Raw genomic sequence first — 16,881 nt, forward strand, 5'->3', positions numbered from 1 at the left:
AGAACACAATCGGATCACCGAGATCCATAAATATTCTCGAGCCATTTAACTACCAGATATTCTATGAATGATGCTTGGATTACGCAAGCGATAATACGGTTCAACTAAGGATTCATTAATGGCGGGAAATCAGAACCATGATCTTTGATGTGTCACTCTTGTGACCTAATTACTCTGTTCAGTCCTGAACATACCACTTCTCATTAGGCGTTTAATTTTAGATTAGCTTAGTGAAATCTAAGATCCTTAGCTTGTCCTACCACGAATTTTATTATCTATTTTATCTTCAGTCTTCTGATACGAAGACACCACTTGGTGTAATTTGTAGAGACTGAGATTGTATGATTTCTTCTTTTCAAGGAGTCTTGATTTTGAAACAAAGTAGGTACTATTTCTACCCCATGAGAAGGCACCTGAAAAACATTAGGGGTAGTGGTTTTCAGGGGACTTCTCATGAGACACTACTATATTACTGTAACTTTAGAGCACAATTCTGTACCTCAGAGCCAGAGCAACCCAAGTCCATTTGTTTCCAAATTAAGTTTTTTAAAAGATCTCATTGCTTTCTTTTCGTTTTATTAAAATAAATAAAAGAAAGTGAAATAAGTAAAGAAAATTTAATAGTATAAACTATTTCGAATATTATGCTATCAAATGGGTAATCGTATTTGTTTCTTGGCTCTTCTGAAAAATAACGAAAAAGGACTTGGGTTACTCCTGGCTCTGAAGTGCAGACTTTATCATTAAGATGAAAATATCTTACAAGTAGTTCTAGCACAAGAATCCAAGCAAGGGTGAAGCTTCATGAAAACTGTCAACTATGTTTTCGCCTTTTGCTTTTCTCTGTTGAGTAGAATGACCCTGATCTTTTTCCCCTTCCTTCGATACCTTCGCGAGAACGAGTGCGTTCCCACACACGATAGTGTCTGCGGAAAATAAGATTGCGCTTCTTAGAGATTGTGTCTGCTTCCGGTGCAGATAACAGATTACAGGAAGATGAACATTTTCGCAAATAATGCTTGCGTCCTCGTTCTCTGCCCTACCTATTGTCTTCGAAAACAACCACGTTTACTGTCTCCACATTTTAATGAATTATAAGGTCAGAGTTTGGAGCATATATTAAAAATCATCAAGCTTTCACATTTCTAAGAGTTGCATGAAAGAAGCATAATGCAAGACAAAAAGGAATCATATCTAAATCACGATTTCAAAGTATTCAATTCTTTCACAAAGAATTGTGACTTAGATAGGGTTATCTAATATTCTGCAGTTCTTTTCAAAAGAATATTCACAGTGCAGAATAATGGAATCATAAAATACAATCAAAGTTCGCGAAATCGCGCTATTGTCCATTATTCAAATACTCTACTACCTTAAGAGATTGCAATCAATCTACTTAAATTGTAAAATACTAAATATACATTGGAATAAAAGTCAGAGTAAAATTAATTACCAGCAGAATGCCTAATTGATCGCGTGTGATCTAGGACAGAGAAACTATAACTATAAAAAAACGAGAGTGAAAAACCCCTGGGTTCTGTGAAAATTCTCTAATCCCAATCTGAACTCCAATCTTAACCGAGAATGATGTCTGCACTTTAATCTCGAATGTATTTTCGCTCAAGAGGGGTGGAAGAATCCAATTTACGGAAAAATCTGAAAAAATTTCACCCCCTTGCTCGCGATCAGTCAATATCCATCTTATGCATAATTCGATTGCGCGATAGCGTCCTCTGTCTAAAAGGGCATCGGACCAAAAAAGTATTTGTCTTCTCTTTAACTTTCATCGCTCCCGAGCACGTCTGGGGAACCGACTGTTCCTGAGCCAACTGTTCACGCCATTGAAAGCGATTCCTATTGTTGTAATCCTCATTCGTGTACGATTCTGGATCTACATACTTTCACTATATGGTGTATACTTATTGCGATAGACCGACCATGCTAGGTATCACTTTCTTCGCTCTACTTTGGCTGCGATGATTCCTTTCTACGAATCCGCGTCAGGATTACGAAACGTGAATTTATGAGCGTGTTGAGATGCTTCCCAGTCTGCCAGAAATTTGTGATATAGATTCATAGGTTATAGTCGAATATTCTGGCTGAAACTCAGATCTACTAGCATGAGTAGCTCTGTAATCTACTAGATTACATAGATTCAGGCGCATTTTCAAGGTTCTTGAAAACTTCTACGTTGCGACTGTGCATTTATATAGAGCCTTTTTACGTAGAAATTCAATCGAAGAATGTAATTCATTGAAAAAGTAGAACGTTTGACTTGTTCGTTTTGTAGAAACTTTTTCGATAGGCAGAGAGGTTTGTCAATGTTTCTGTGAGTATCGTTGAGTTAAAAAAATTGACTGTGACCTTGAAATTCATACAAAATGGCGCATAAGAGACTTTTCTATCTAAGGATTGAATATCTTTTTATTTTGCAACAATTTGAATATTTCTGCAGTGTTAAGTATAGAAAGTAGAACTTTTCTGTGCATACGAAATGAAACAATTTTTGCACCCAAAGTAGAGGAAATCCATTTTCTTCACTTTTCATTACATAAATAAGTAAAATAAATAAGAAGTAAAAAGCTTACTTAATTTTTCAATGATAAAGTGACTTATGTGTTATCAACTCGACAGAACTCCAGAAACTGTGACCTGTAGTACATTCGAAAGAAAACGTGTAAATAGAAATTGAACTTAAACCCCTTAAGCGCCACAGGATTGGACATGAAGCTGTCACAACGGAGCTCTTCTGCGAGGCGTAGGTAGGTACTACATATGTAATTCGCCGTGAAACGAATATAAAACAAAAATAGAAGGAACCTGAAAGCTTCTGTAGTGAAGCAGGAACAGAATTTCTCGAGCAGAAATACAGTGGACCTGGAACACTGTTCAGTTCCGAAACTTTGTAGAAATGTCACTGTTGTGGCATTTAATATTCAACGAACCAAAAGTTACGTATTTTTCCCAAAACAATATTCTATGAAATAGCGAAAGTTCTATCTCGAAAATCAACAAAGCAATCAACTTCGTATCCTAACAAAATTGATTTCACAAAATAAACTATGTAAACTAAAAAGCAGCAGTTTTCTCTTACAAACCCGAAACCTTCAACCTTTTCCCAAAAAACAATTATTATTTATATTTCGTGTATACCATAAATATACAAGGCGTTTCATAACATTTCATGAGTTGATTGTATGCTTAACCCTTTACACTCGGAGATCCTGATTTTCCATACACTTTGTCCCCTCAGAAGGGATAACCGAGTCCAAATGGTTAAAAACAATATAAAAAGTCATAAAAACACATGTCCTATCTGTCTTTATTTATGAAACATAATGATATTCATTATGTCAGACAAGACGTATTTATGACTCTTCTTCATTGTTTTCTAGGTGCACAGTCAACTCCCAAAGTGGGTCTCACATGTTATGCAACACCCTGTACAGAATATAAAAACAATCCACAGAAACAGTTCCTTCTTATTTCTAAAAAAGAACGCCTTCTCTCGACCAGCAAGGTCAAAGTTCTCTTAAAGACAAAAGGAGCGGCAATTGCACCTGTAACGAAAGAGCGCGTGGCGCTGGTACAAGGGAGAAATAAAACGTACCCTAGTGTTTCGTCCAGCCAGGATCAAGGCACTGAAGGCGCGTTTCCATGAAGAGCGAAAGCCGATCTCTCCCAAGGGCGGCCGAATTAGACGGTGGCACGCGAAAATCTCTTCCTGAAAAGCGGCCGCTAAAACGCGGGAGACGTTCGGCCGAATGCAGAAACCGGTTTACTGCTCTCTCTCGGATGCACCAAGGTCCTCCACCTTTGCACCGGTGTCCCTCAGACTTCTCCACGGTTCATTTTCCTCGAGCCTCGTCCCAGGGGCGTTCTCGATGTCTCGCCGCACGAAATTGTTTTTTCTTCGACCGCATCCTGCGGCGATCGACTCGTTTTCACGGCTGAAAACTTCACCCTCTGCGGTCAGGCTTTCCGCTTCGCGAACTCTCTCGCGGTTTAAGGGGGATATGTATATCAGGAAAATCCTTGGGAATGTGTTTCCTTCAAAAGTTGTCGGTTTCGACGCGCTAGCATTACGAATGTTTCCATATATTATTATCTATATTTGAAATATGTCTATGATTCTTTTTTCAGTCTGCGATATTTAATTTAATTTATTTTGTGTCACCTCAGATGGCACAGGATGTTTTGAAGACATAGACTTGGATTTGTTTAAAAGAAGCTATGAACCCTTGATTTATAATTAAACAATAATTTTCTCTGTCTTTATAATCGATTATATTATTCATGAACTGCAAATTTTTATATACTGAGAATATTAAACGTGTAAAGAGTTACAGAATGTATACAGTATTGATAAATATATATATATATAATATAAAAAGCAAAGTGCAAATTATGGTATTTGAAAATCAAATTTTTATCTATATAGGTCCCATTTCTTTAATTGTGTTTCTGAAAATATAAAACCCGCTGTCTAGTTATTTGCATTCGGTGATGCTTTGACCTTGTCCTCGAGCAACCAAAAGCATTCTTCCTCTTAGGAATCCGATTACTACACGTATAGGTACCTGCATAGTTCAGCTGGTGGCGCCAGCCGACTATAGAAGTACATGCTATGTACATGTCATCAATATCAAGGCCCCTTAAAGAATGTTTCGACAGACACGTGACAGATGACAGCCTGCCACTGATTAGACAGATAGCGTGAATCTTACGAGCTGAAAAATAGGACTGTCTCAGAGAAACACCTGTCTTCTCATCGACTGCATATATCTTTCGTAACGCGAAGTTATAGCAACATTACTGTGTCAAGATCGTCCTACGCGGCGGTTTCATTGGTCGCGGCGAAGCACTGAACGACGGAAAGACTCCAACCGATTGGATTATTACTTTGCACCGTGTAAAGTTTTTGCGAGCCCTCTGAGTGTTCTCAGCCATCTTCTAGGAATAAGTGGCGGAAATTGAGTAACGGTATGGGAATTGATTGCTCCTGACTGGGAACTTTCGTTCCCATTGTGGAAGCAGGTTCAATTATATTTTATTTCGAGAATCTAGCTTGGGCAATAAATGTCGTCGTGGGTGGCCCCATTTCTTAACACTCGCTCGGGCGTTGGGAAAAAAGTGGGCGACTGCTGCTGGGTCGATCTAGACTCATATTTTATGATCGTATGATTTTATGTGTAGACGATTTTTCTAAGGCGAAGTTTATTTCCCATCAACTACTTATGAGAGTTATTGGCGATAGAAAAAATGAAGACAGAGGATGGCATTAATTGTGAGAAAAAAGGCGGAGCTGTATTATAATTGAAGTTTGAATACCTTGAATCAATGTATCGAAAAGTTATAATTTTTTTTTCTAAGATTCGAATATGGCTTGTGGGTGAAAAAACAGTTTTCAGTTTTTGAAATATGTATTCTATTCGTTTATTTGGTCCAATAATTTGGAATATTTGATTTATAAATATGATTGAAACGATCAATTCAAAATTTTTATTCTCTTATGCAGATTTTTATTGAATGAAACTTATTTGCATTTTACTTGTTTTTAAAGACATTTATCCACTCTTTTTTTCACTGTAGGAAGAAGGTGAAAGATCTGATTCTTGGGTCTTATCACCTGTCAGCTACGTATTATCTTGAACAAATTATAAACCTTCGATACCAATATCTTCCTGAAAGTTATTGCAGTATCGACTAGGCAGCAGAAGGTTTCATGACAAATTCTAAAAGAATTTGAGAGAGAAACTGAAATCGATATATTTTAAAATGTTATCTACTCCAATCTAAGAGATTCACATCTTCTAGTGTATAAATCTAAGATTCTAAAATCTGAACATTTGGAAAGCTCAACAAATGTAAAGAACCCATGACATTTAAATTTCCATATCCTTAAAATTCCCAGTCTGCAATTCCATCCCACAAATCTCCAAATAAAAATCTCTCAAAGCCTCAAAAGCTCTCAATGCTAAAACTTTCTTAAGTCTTTATACTGAAACGTACTCTTCGCGTCTATTGAACCCAAAATACTCAGCTTATTTCGTATTATTCACTAAGACTGTAATCTCCACATTCATTTGAATATTTCAATATTTCTTCAATGCTTGTGTATTCAACCCATTGTACCAATTACTTCAACAGCAAGTACACCAGTGTTAAACATATACACCCCACGTCCAAACACCGCACCCACGTGTCAGCTTTGTCCTGTAAATATATCGAGCAGAAAAGCAATTCGCGAGCGTTTAACACGCGTTATCTCGACAAGGGAACCGTGCTCGCAACACGATCAAGAAACCGCACGCATGGTGCTCGTCTCGCGTGTCTTCTCTGGAGACTATCCTCTTTTCCAAAAGCGATCGCGTTACCAAACGGTCGATCGAGTTACCAGAAAGTCCTGTCTGACAGAGGGTGAACGTTCAACAGAACATCGTCGATCTATCGAATCCGTATTTCATCTCCGCCGCCGTTTCCGCGAACATTCGAACACTGTCGCGCCTGCGAGCGACTTGGAGAACATCGGCCAACAAGCACAACCCTTTTTTTTCTCGCACCGTTCTTCCTGACTTCGACGCCAGCCACTGTCTCACGACAGACTCTGCTCCACTTAACTGAAAACCACCCACTCCAGTCCACTGGCTTTGCCCACTTTCACACTGGCGATTATTCGCGCCACACTGGATCACGATTTCGGTTCCGAGTCGGTGACTTTTCGCGAAAAGGTCGGGACGATTCAGCGGCGAAACAACCGGGCACGCGAACAATCGTGAACTGAGAGGCTCCTTAGCCAAGCGACTCAGAGTAGCCAACCGCGTGACCGAACACGAGGACGTAAACAAAACGTGGAAGATGATTGGCCGAGACTCTACCTGACCATTCAGGTATGTCAGATCGGCTGCGACCGTCCTGTGGCCTGCGTTTATCACGAACGACGAAACTTTTGAATCCTCTGTTTACATTGACTGTTGGAGTTCAAGAACGACGAGGAAGCTGAGAATTCTTTTGTGGGAAATGAGTCTTCAGAGACCCAGAGACCAACTTCTTCGAAGACCTACTCATAGTTATTATTCTGAGGAGAAGTGGAAGATAAGACTTGTGAACACTAGAAATGGCTTTTTCGTATATATATATATATATATATATACATAAGTAATATCATTTTTCCATGTGAATTCAGAATGAACCAAATATATTTATGTTTCGTACTTAAATATGATATACTATTCGTATACGTATACAGAGTTCCTTGTTATAAGCTTCAACATAGCTCGAAGACTTTTGTTTAAAGCAAGGGTGTTTTGTTTTCACATGTCATACACTATGGTTTGTGTATTTGACAAGGAACTAATCCATCAATATACAACTCGACCCAGAATAGTCTTTTTTTTCCATAAATTCATCAGTGAAGCTTGACCCTACAGCCAGAAAACACTGTAGATTCTTTCTGGATCTAATCTGAGCACTCACTGTATAGGCAAAGGATCAACGTCAGCCCTCTGCCTCCCAAATTCGTTTCCACCTCGTCCCCACCGTTTCCCTGAACAAGTGTTATTTAATTAAACGAGATTGCGAATTTTTTCGTACCACGTTCAACTGCCGCGACATCGAGCGCTCGACTGTCGCGTTTCCGCGTCGATTCACGGGCCGTGAATCGAGCATCTAATAGCAGGAGGCTACGTAGCTTCTTTTACTTTCACCTCATTGTTTACAGGCCCGATGTCCAGTCACGTTTCCAAAGCACGACAGTCTAGCCCCAGTGTTCGACTGCCGCCGTGTCATGCGCCAGTGGCGGAAAGTTCGCGACGAACAGGCAACACCTGAGCGATTTCGAATTTGGTGGCGGTCAGGTCAAGGTGGTGGGTCAGGTAGTCGGAGGCAGCGTTTCAGATTCTCCTGTTACGCGCGCACAATGGTCGGGAGCACGTGAAAGGCCCCTTCGGAACGTCACGAAATTCAGGAGGTGCTGGTGCACCTTTCTTCGCTGGAGCGTTGCTCCCTTCTTCGCCGCGAAAGTGGGGCCAACCGGTTTTCTTGACCACGAGACGCGAGTCGTTCTCGCTAAACGTCCACTGCTATTGGCTGAGGCCGAGCTGAGGCCAGGACCGTAGAAGATTGGAGAAAGAGTGATCGGAGTGTGAATAAGGGAGACCTTGTCATTTCTATCGTGATTTTATAGTTTTGTCATTTTTATCAGGTAAAACTGTTTCTTCGTGTTAAATTGTTATTCGTTTAATGTGCAAGTACTTTATTTTAGAATGTATGACTTTTACCTCTGAAGATATTGGAAATTGGCTCTTTTTTATTTAGATTGTTCCTGAGGAAGTTTGAATGCGGTAAAGGGAATCTCTTATCGAAGTCAAAATCACGGATTTGTTATTTGAGTTACCTAAAGTCGATAAGAGGCAGCTGAAATCCTTGATTTCAGCGAAAAAATTGAGCTATATAAAAGATTCCTCTGATATGATGTAATCTGAAGAAATACTTTAGAAGGAGAATATAGCTCTCGAGAGTTTAGGACCACACCTCGCCAATTAAGAATTATACCACGGAACCTTGACATAATTATTCTCGGGATGATCTCCCATTTAATCGAGTTCAATTAACACTTAGCTGATGGGACGAATAAAACTACGTCATGCATAGATATACTTTTGTCCATAAAGTCTAGAAATTAGAGTCTAGAATTTTAACTCATTTATGAAGATACATTCTTCTTCTTTTTTCTGTTTTTAGTCCCACGAATTACTTGATTATTAGCTGCAAATTGCACTATACGTTTTTTTAAATTATTTTGGATATCAGCTCTATTTGTTTTAAAAACTTGACAAAATTATATATATTCTCTTTTTGCAGATACATTATTTTCTCCCATTCCATGTCATTCTTTTTTTTGTTACGATATTTGTGATCGCATTCAGTGCTATTAATTAAATTTTATATAGAAGAGAAAAGCAAAGTTTCTAATTTTCCATTTTTTCCTCATTTCATTATTCTTTATAATTCACGTCGTAAAAAATAATTTTATTCATTGTAGCTGGTCACAAGCATGGCCTAAAACAGCAGGACTCCTTTTTTTAAATTCCTTTTAAAATTCTATTTCTCATGCACACTGTCAGGCAAAATTAATGCAAGAGCACACAGAAATGGATATTTCAAAAGCTTTGAAGATACCTATTCCTATGAATATTAAAAAGCGAAATCATCAACAGAAACAATAAAAACTGAAACGTTCAGAAGAAATTTTCATCTATGTATTCATAGAATCAATGAATACTCCAACGAAAACCAATTTGCAAATTCCCAATTAGTTTGTCACCATTTCAAACTTAATCCTCTTTTTACGACCTAACTGAGCGTTCTAGAGTCTCGCTCGCCAAACATGAGACTCGTGCACTCTGGACTTTCATTTCTGTTGAAGCAAACGAATTCATTAATACGCCCCGGACAATTGTGCGTCAGCGGGTCACACATTCCAGGATATCTCTGTCTCAAAGTGCGATAATACCATGGCGTATCTGCAATTTAACTTCGAACTATGCACATTCCCGATGGTCGTATTCTGCTCCCCGTTGTTGAATTACTCCTTTAGGACGTCGTCGTTTGCGAGAAATTGATTGAATTCACGTAAACTCGAACCGCAAAGTTAATCGACGTCTGCTAGTATTCGAATCATAGATCAAAGCTATCGGTAAACTTTCAATTGTAGTACATTAAATGTGTTCTTATTTTATAGATTTCCAATTAATTTATCGAATAAAATATTTGCAGATGCAAGAAGTTGTTAGATAAAGTATCTTATATTGGCTGTTTTTTCTGAGAACTCCAAAGTTTGAATATTATATCTAAGATGTTAACAAAGTGTGGGATACTCTTACAAGATTATTAATAAATATCAAAATAATGGAGAAAGTTGCTTTAAAAATAAAAATTGAAAGTTTTAAATACTGACCTAACTCAAACATTTGTAATATTCACAATTGAAGTTGCTTTGAGAATAAAGATTGGAAATGTTGAACCTACACGCTTATAATATTAACAATTAAAGTTGTTTTAAAAATAGAAATTGGATATTTTGAACTCGAAAATTTGAAATTTTTAGATATTAAGAAACTTTGGAACAGGTTAAAATATTGTGTAATTCATGCTACAGAGATGTAAATGACCTTCCGTTTATAAACAATCAATTGAACTAGCATTATAAAAGGTTTTTGAATTATTTAACAGCAACAAAGTTAATTACTTCATTATATTACTTTGCTGAAGCATGGAAACGTTCATATCTTTGTAAATAGTTGAACGATGTCGAACTTCGAGTGATTGCAATAATCACAGAAGTTAATTCAACTTTTCGGGAGCTCAATCCTCTATGTAACTTTCTAGATAAGTTCCTCTAAAACTGAGACATAGAGAGCTTACAAACTTTTAAGTGATCGAGAGTTAATCGATGTTCTTCAGGTTGGTTGATTACTTTGTTAAATGTCCCGTGTTTCCTCAAGCTTGGCAGATCGTTTTATGATGGAACGATTTGACAACATGTAACGTGATATTGACAGCAGTTATTAAGTTTTAATATCACATTAATAACTCTTCAGCATCTGGTTTTTATTTTTTATGTAAAAAGTAATAATATTTATATACTAGACATTCATTAATCCAAGACAAGGTAATTGCATTTGGTGAAAGCTTCCAAGATAGAGTAGAACCTGACGTATGAAACTTTGAAAATCACATTACTTGTCACTTATTACCTACTTTTCACTTGGAATATCATTTTCTTTTTCACAGCAAATGGTTCTAACCAATGTATTAAAATGGCATTAGAATCTGACAGTTAATAGTAATCTATATTCATCCTTTGATCCTCATATCTTCGTTGTCTCCCATCAACAAAATAAATAAATAAATTACTTTTCTGATTCTCCCTGTAAATGAATGTCATCCCTCAGTAGTTAATTCTTCAATCCAAGAAAGAGGCGACATTCATTACAACTTATCTTCAGGATCTCTCTCACCCATCGAAGAATTTATAATCCAAGTTAATCAGCATTTAGAAACTGGATCGCGGAATAATAGAAAATGTCAGGAAATATTATCTGTAAATTAAACTCTTTATCCCCCTGCGATCCTAGCAGCTCATATTTCACTCTCGACGAGCTATCAAAGGATCTCTGGCAGACGCAGCTCAAGACATAAATCTCCAAAGAAGAGAAATCAAGTTTGAATCTTTTCCAATATCAAGGCGCCATTGATCAAACCCGAGGCTTGGATCCATTTCGATGGAAAACGTTGAATCTGAGCCAAAAGGGAAGGACTTACCCAACACTGCTCTGTGCCCCTTCACCCTCCTTCCGATGTTTGGAGAAACCAGGCTGAGTCGATCGCTCCTTGCGCCCAGCAGAGGACTTGGACTCCTTCGTGGCGGCGGTGGATCAGCGAGAAGCCCATAACTGCTACCAACATTCACGGTGTTGCTGCCACTGACAGTTCCAACGCCTCCTGCGATTCCCCATTCTGCCACGCTGTCAATCGAGCTGCTTCTCGGAAGGCAGGAGCTGGTTGAACTGCAATCCCGTCTGTCAATCAGGATCGCTAGATTACGAATTTTGGAGCGGCTGCTTCTAGCGTGTAATCATTCGCATAACTTTTAGAATATTGGGATCTGTGACGCGAACTGACATCGAATATTTGAATTTCTGGAGAGAAAAGCTTCGGATTCATTCTTTAAAAATTCATGTTTAATTCATGAAAATTCATTAAATTTTTTGCTGTACGATTATTATATTTTTCCATTGGTTTTGCTAAATTTACATGTTAGAAGCAGAGCAAGTTTGCGGTGAAAAGGTTAAACCGTGTTTTTTAATCGAAATTTGTACATTTAGATACAATGTGTATTATAATAATGAAAATACTGTGGTTTGATAGATACACATACATGTAGCTACAAGGTATTCTATTTGCAATTATCTCTCGAATTTCTGAAAAATGTGGACATAGAATTTATTTGACTTTAAGAGTGAGATTTTATAAATTTATGTTAGTTATCAATCTTATCTAGGTGGATGTATCTACGACAATTCATAGAGACTCTTATTTTGTTAAATGCAATTATAAACATATGTTTTCATTCAGGTAGATGTGTCTGGCGATACAATTCTGAAATTCCTAATAGCCAGAAATAAAAAAGTACTGCAAAGTTTGTAGTTCAATTTGCCTTGTTCCATTGTCATGATCGAAATTGGCGCTGTAGCTTTTGAATTCCGTATGTTACATTCTTCTTACAATACTTTATCGCTGTACTTTCCAACTGCAATCGTATGCAGTCAAAATTGCATTGGTGCAATGATATTAACTCCTTCCAAGCAGCGCACGGTTACCACCGCTTTATCTCTTTTTCTATTCCCTATGGAGCTTTCCTCGACCTTTAACCCACTCTAACTTTAACGCCCCACCTATTTAAATTGATAACGTTATCTGTGTAATAGTATCTTCATCCTTTAAACTCGTTGCATCCATGCGAACAGCTCACTGCATTTTCTTTCTATTTTTCTCTTTCTTCCATGGAGTGAACATTGCGTACACAGTGTACTGATCTGTATTAATGTCCTTATCCAGTAAAGAAAAACTTGCGAAAATAAATGAAGAAATAAATAAAGAAATTTGTCAAGTTAAACTATTCATGTATGTATTGTAAACGAAAATATTACTGTTTTGTGTTTTATAACAGTTAAATTATAGAAGATGGGTTAAACTTAATAGGAAATCAGTAATTACCGAGCTAATGGCTGTGTAATTGTTAATTATATTTACAGGTGGAATTTGGAATACTTTACACAGTTGCAGAAAGAGGTGAGACTTAAAAAATTTTGCGAGCAAGAACACAAGACCAGTGTGAAGAAAGTGTAAGACCGAAAGAAGAACGACTAGAGTCACTGTAGTCGTTTCGAATATTGTACTATGTGATTCTAGTGTTGTTGAATTACCAGGAATAATTAACTTGTCTGTTAACTACAATATGCTTTATTGCAACAGTGCGTACAGTTCGACAGTCAACCAAAATCTGCCTTTCTCATCGAAGGCAAGCATCGGACCCTCTTGAGGGGGTAGGTGGTGGTGGAAAGATGGAGGCCTCTTCAAATGAGTTTATGGGTTTTTCCATGGTTGTGCTTGTAAGGAAAAGCAAGATTGCCACACGAATTATCGAGCTGAGAAATGCTAGGTTTCCAACAGTGTGGTGACAGTGAGCGTTTGTTAAAGGACAAACGAGAAGCAGTGACTTTTTCAATGTGTCAGTAAATTGTGATCGTGTGCACCTCGACAGACTGAATAAAACGAAGAACGACACAGCGAGTAAATATGATAGAGTTTGAATCTGTGAATAACAAGAATTTGGGACACAGTGAAGTGGGGTGAGGTGTTTTCTTGTGGTTGCGCGAGTGGTTCGTTACTCTTGCACCAACAGTATAAAATATTGCCACTGTCAGCGGGCTCAGACGTCCTACACTTTACAACCCTGTACATTACGATTTAATATTTTCCTGCTTTACGAACACTCATCGTACGCGAATGCCCACGTTTCTGAGCCGCTGAACAATCTTCGTTACCCTTGTTTTCTGCGTCTTCAGTCGGCAAACAACGGGGAACGTGAAACGGCGAGTAATTTTAATAATTTAAGCGGACTGATTTGAATCTCCAACGTTGGAAAATTGCCTCTCGTCGGCATTACCGTTTCTTCTGTTCGCTTCTTTCATCGGGCATCTTTCTTGTAACGCGCGCAGGCAAACGGGTGAATCGTTAGGAATTGCAGTCGCAATTCTCCGTTTTTGCGAGCGCCACTTATTGTTAGCTGCTACTGAAATGTCCTCGTTACGAGAATGAGAAACGAACAGTGTTCAAGCACGCGCTAAATGCTAGAATGTTCGTGAAACTTTTTTAAATAGAAAACTTAGAGGCAAGTTGACCTTCCTTTTGTACGTATAGTTTCATACATTATTGCTCTAATGTGTTTGTAGAATTGTATTATTATAGCTTGTTGTAACTAATATTCTAGGGCGTAGGAACAATTTTTTAATTTAGATATAAATTGAAGACCACAGGAGAAGAACTTGATAAGTCCATCTTTCTTCGTTGTTCTTTTTATGTTGTATGGTGGCAAGAAGAGAATATTTTTATGTGTCAGAGTTGAAACCGTGAAAATCTTGACCAATTCCAAGATACAACCATTTTTGTAACGAGTGTACTGAGACATAATTTGACAAATCCATGTGAAACAGGAAAAGAATATGATAGCTATTAAATAGCTTCTAATTATTCTATTTAATAATGTTGGCTACACTAATTCCATGATTCAACTCTTCGTTCAACTCTTAAAACTGTTCTGCAAAATTTAGAAACTGAGATTTATCAAGTTTTTCCCCTGTGGTCTTGTACCATTTGATGGAGCTCTAAAAACAAGATACGTATATCTGTTCTAGACCTTAATTTGAAAACTTTGGAATAATAGAATTAAACGGTCAGTGGGTAAAGTATACAAAATTCTGTTTAAAATTCTGTTTAAGAATACAGCATTTTTTGTGCAACCTTCAAATTGAACACAAACACCCAGTTTTTGGATAATAATTCTTTCCGAAAAGTAACGCGCCAAAGAGAGCAAACGAGCCATTAGCGTTTGGAACGAAACAAAAGCCCCCGAACTTTTTAATATTCTCCTTCTCCGCGATGAATGAGAGAAAGATTAAAAGAAAGAGCTGCTTTGAGCAGGTCGAGAGGGCTAACGCTAATTAATTCCGATGCTTTCGGTTCCTGAAAGCGACTAGAATACCCTCTATGTCCAATTTTGACTCCTCTGTTAGGGGAAAGAAGTCTTTCTGTGTGACGCTTGGACAGATTGAAATTTCAGATTACACGCTGATTTCCTGCCCTGTTGGGATTTTCACTCCCATTCTCAAGTTGTCAGAGTTAGCGGAAGATAGTAACCTCGAAGGCAGAGACAACGATCCTTTGTGCACGCTGAGCTTTTATTTCGAACCGTCGGCTAGACTCTTCCATGAAAAGTTCACGTTTTCTTTTGTTTATTTGCGCTAGTGCTATTGTGACCGTGAGTAATTGATACTAGTGAGCTGTCAGCGAAAATTGAATTGGCTACTAGTTCATTTTCGTGGTCGAAAGCGATATTTCTTTTTGGAAGAAAAAATGTACAAATTCTCTGGAAAAATGTATAGAAGGGAAATGTATTCCATGATAGAATTAAAAGTAGATTAATGTGCATTAAATAAACGTTTCAAAGAATTTAATTATCAGAAGCACTAGTCAGAGAAAGAGAATGCAATGTAAATTCAACCTGTTCGTTTCTGTGAATAAATCTCTTATTTTGTATCTTTGTGTTTCATATGTTTAAACATGTGTAATCCTTTTCGATTGTACTAAAATAAGACTTTAATTCTCTTGTTATACGTTTATCGTAAAACAGTATATTTTACGTAAGTGTAATGAATAAATTTCTTAAAAATATTCGGATTTAATGAAAACGCAAAGAAAAACGACCCAGAAAAAGTGAAGTTGTAAGACCTTTGTACCGAAGTTCGTAATTATTCCTTCGAATTCTAGAATTCTAATTCATTAACTTGTCCAGAGACAAAATACGCAGGTAAAGAATGGTAACTGTACAAGAGAGAAGAATAAAAAATTACTGTTTACTTTGACAAATTGTGTGAAAAACAGATTCAAATGAAAGCAAATGAGAGAAGATTGCACAATCTCGGGGTCATTAAATGAACGTCTGTCCCCCTGTTTTTCTCTTGCTCTAACTACATAGATCCTTTCCAATCCTTGTTGTTACTTTGGACGTCGTAGTTCTTTACGTATGCAATTACCTCAGCTCGAATTACGTGGCAGTGACTTGAAATTACTCAGTCGGTGGGATTTCAAATTCGTGGATTCCCTTAATTCTCGTTTCCCAGAGGGAAAACATCGCTTGTGCTGCCATGCACATTAACTAACTCCCTCGTTGCCTGTTCTGCAGAGAAAACAGGACTCTCCTGGCACGGCAGCAAGCAATTCTATGTTTCAGATACTGTTCGTTTGATCGGAGTCGATGAAAAGAGCTTGGACAGCAAAGCCTTGTCAAATACTCTCTTTTTATGAAACAGGTACGATTCAGCTGTTTGTTCGATCACTGGTTAAGACAATATTTGCAGAGAGAATGGAGATTGTTAATAATTCAAAGAATCACTGGAGGCTCTGTTATCAGAGATGAATCAATGTTCATTCTAGCACACAGTAGGGTTGTGTATTTAAATAAAATTAAGCGGATTTCTGCAAGGATTGTTGTAAATATTCAAAGAATAATGAATAAGACAAATTTACGGAAAAGTGGTCGAAACTAATGACAAAATGTCTACATCTGAGGAATATTTTTTTCGAAATTAAGTAAAGTGATAGAAAGGCTATTTCTGAATAATTTTGTTAGAGTATCCATTACAGAAATGGATTATATCCAATAAGAAGTAACATCTCCCTAGAAACATATTGCTAAGAAGTTGACAATGTTATTAATTATGAGAAATCTCAAACATCTTGTACTTCAAAAAATACAGAGAGGGGCTTCTATGTTTCCATCTTTTTAAAGTAGAGAGATTTAAATTGCAAGTCTAGAAGGAAAGAGAAAGTATAAGTAGTAAAGGCTACCTATAGTCAGACGAGCAACATAAGTCGTGGTGTTGGCAAGTAGAACATTCAGATTCACCCTTGTTCATAAAAGACTTATTTAAATCTGAATCTGCTAACTTAACTTCAAGGCACATATATTTTTAATTTATTCTCTGAATATTCAAACAATCAAACATTATCATAGAACAAAATGAGCTTTCCAAAACT

General features: G+C 37.4%; 1 protein-coding gene across 1 annotated transcript in view; it reads right to left on the minus strand.

Annotated features, from left to right (window-relative positions):
- Wake (ankyrin repeat and fibronectin type III domain containing protein wide awake) overlaps positions 1–3,624 on the minus strand; it is a 52,286-nt gene extending 48,662 nt beyond the window's left edge. Inside the window, exon 1 of the mRNA XM_076377596.1 lies at positions 3,611–3,624. The gene's annotated coding sequence lies outside the window, so the exon portion shown is untranslated. The remainder of the gene's footprint in view (positions 1–3,610) is intronic.
- Between the last annotated feature and the right edge of the window lie 13,257 nt (positions 3,625–16,881).

This window comes from Calliopsis andreniformis, chromosome 5, assembly GCF_051401765.1.
Source record: "Calliopsis andreniformis isolate RMS-2024a chromosome 5, iyCalAndr_principal, whole genome shotgun sequence".
In the NCBI taxonomy this organism is placed as follows: Eukaryota; Metazoa; Arthropoda; class Insecta; order Hymenoptera; family Andrenidae; genus Calliopsis; species Calliopsis andreniformis.